This window comes from Grammomys surdaster, unplaced genomic scaffold (assembly GCF_004785775.1).
Source record: "Grammomys surdaster isolate TR1022 unplaced genomic scaffold, NIH_TR_1.0 126051, whole genome shotgun sequence".
Lineage (NCBI taxonomy): Eukaryota > Metazoa > Chordata > Mammalia > Rodentia > Muridae > Grammomys > Grammomys surdaster.
The window spans coordinates 2,564,445-2,567,325 of NW_021620862.1; positions in this window are offsets into that span (position 1 = coordinate 2,564,445).

Consider the following 2,881-nt stretch of genomic DNA (forward strand, 5'->3'; position numbering starts at 1 on the left):
CAGTATCCCCAAGCTGCAGAGGTCTTTTGCCTGTATTATCCACTTTAAGTCAGGCTAGAGCTCAAGATAAGCCATCTGGCTCTCCAAGTCACACTGCACTGGGAGAGAGCAGACACACGCAGGGATGCTCAAGGACAATACCCCAATGACTTCAAGAAATGCACTGCACACTCATCACCAGCTCTGTTATGTCCCAAGGAGTATAGGGAAACCACCCAGTCAGAGGTCACAGCTCCTTAGGTCTCCTCTGTCACAGCTGGAGAGCTACTGATGCCTGATGACAAGGGACAATTGGGATTCAGCTACACCTGTCAGCTACGTTATGGGCCCACTCTATCTTGGATATGGGGCAAATAGCTTCACAGAGAATGCAATATCAACAGGAAAGCTTCACAAGATACCATGATTTATAGACTATGGGAAAATGTAAATAGCTGATAAGGAAATGAATGTTGATCTTAACGGTCATACGGATCATTGAGCTGGGCCTGGTGGTACAGGCTATAAGCCCAGCAACTCCAGAGACTGAAGCATTCAAGTCTATCCTGGGCTAAGATAAGTATAAAGGAGTGAGTACAGCTCAGTTCAGTGACAGGGCACTAGCCTAGCATGCAAGAGGCCTAGGCTCCCTCCCAGTGTCAGGACAATGAGGTGGGAGGAGGGGGCAGAGAGGATGGTCAAATGACTGGAAACTGGAATTTCTCTGGGGCTAATGTGGTCATAGTGTTGAAACCATGGAAGAAAAGAAATTAAAATAAAATATTTTAAAAGAAAAAGGCATGGAAGGAGGCAGCTCTTGCAGGAGCTCTCCATTCATGTTCACACTGAGGCCATCAAGACATGAAGCAGTGGTGCTCATACATACACACATGGAAGCAAACGCTCACACATGTAAAATAAAAATAAATCTTCTTAAAAAAGAGGTGAACCCCAAATTACAGGCATGAGGATGAAGCAATCTCATATGTTCTTGCTCTGTTTTGTTTCATTGTGTTAAGGTTATTACAGTGGGTATGGTTCTGGGAGAGGGTGAGTGGGTGGAAATTGGTTGTGTTTCACTTCTCATTTAGTTTCTCTAATGAGAAAACTGGTAGGTAGGCTGATCCCCAGTAGAAGCAAACCTGCTTACAAGAAAAATTAAAGTTGTTTAAATTATATTCTGTGTGTGTGTGTGTGTGTGTGTGTGTGAGAGAGAGAGAGAGAGAGAGAGAGAGAGAGAGAGAGAGAGAGAGAGGTGGAGAAGATGGAGAGAGAGACAGAAAGAGAGAGAATGGGGTGCAGGGGAGGGTAAAGATTTGAGGTATAGAATAAGAATGTACGCCCAAAGCTGTCCACCTAACACAAGCTCTATAAAATGCCAGCACCATCTTTGTAAAGTTATTTGGGCTTTATTTCTCAGCTTTGTATCTCTTGCCATATTATTCTCTGTACCACCCCAGAACATGGCAGAATTCCACCAGCAAGAAGACCCTCACCTAAAGGCACTCCTGAAAATAAACATATCCAGTATTCAGACACAGCAACAGAAGATGGACTAAGATATGCTACTGAATCACTGGACTTAGACTGTACTGATAGAGATAATTTTTGACACAACTAATTAACCCATGGAACACATTCATGAGGGGCAGAACCCCGTGAGATCAATCTTCCTCCCTCCCTCCCTCCCTCTGTCTCTCTCCCTCCCTCCCTCTCTCTCCCTCTCTCTCTCTTCCCCCCCGAATGTGTGTAATGTGTCTGTCTGTCTGACCATCTGTCTGAGTGTCTGTGTCTGTGTAAAAGTAGTCCTCAGGATTCTAGATCGAAAATCAGACCAATTCTATTATCTGGGGTTTCCAGTCTCCTACCATCACATTCTAATGTAACTAAGGCAACCCCTGTGCTTTTGAAGCCAGGGATTTCCCTCAGAACTCTGTGTGCCAGCTAGATTCTTACAGAGACCTGACTCTCCTCCTGCTATCACTGCTGACTCATTTCATGTTTTTAAAAAGATCATCTTTATACGGAGACCTCCCTGACAACATCAGCAGGCACTTTCTTCAGGCTATATGAATTCCTGAATTCCCACAACTAGTGTCAGGAGACCAAGCACTGCAAAGAAAGAAAACACAATCATTATTAGGAAATGGCAGGCTAGGTGCCAGTGAAGGGCTTCATAAAATGTTGTTTTTGTTTGTCTTCACTCCTGCTGAGCCTGTGTGTGCTTGTGTATGTTTGTATGGATGTGTGTGTCTGTGTTAACTAACTACTGGGACCATTTGACTTCATAGAGTAACAGTCTCCACAAAAATTGAGAATATCCTTTTAGGGCAATGAATACATAAGGAATTACTTTAAAGAAAGCAGAGTTGTCTTGATCATGATCAGATAAAAGGAAAGTACTTATAGGCCTGTCTAGTAGCTGCTGTCCAGCGTTTTGGTGGCCTTCAAATTATTTTACAGCCCTCCTTGAATGTTCTCTGTCATTTTGCCCGAGGTTTAGTCTATGTTAAATCTGGATGATAAAAACAAATACTCAACTGAGCTGTTGTCAGTTGAGAAGACAAATAATCATACTCATAAATTAATTGCTTGTTCTTTAGTCAAGCACAAATATTTGTTAAAAGATACTTTCCTTCAACCAAAATTTTTCTCCCAGGAATTAAGCAGATGTTTGAATACCTGCCTTGCTGTTTGAATGTGCCAGCCTTCCATCCCACCAGGCACTCAGCATCAGTTACAGTGTGTCAGGACAGTGTGAGTTGGCTAGCTAGTCAGTCAGAATGTGTGAACTAGGAGAAGGGATTTGAGTGGGGCATTGCAGGGCTCACTGGCCCCCTTGCCAGGCTTCTATGGCAAGAACAGCAAGACATTAGAGTGCTCATGGTGGAGCTAATTGAAA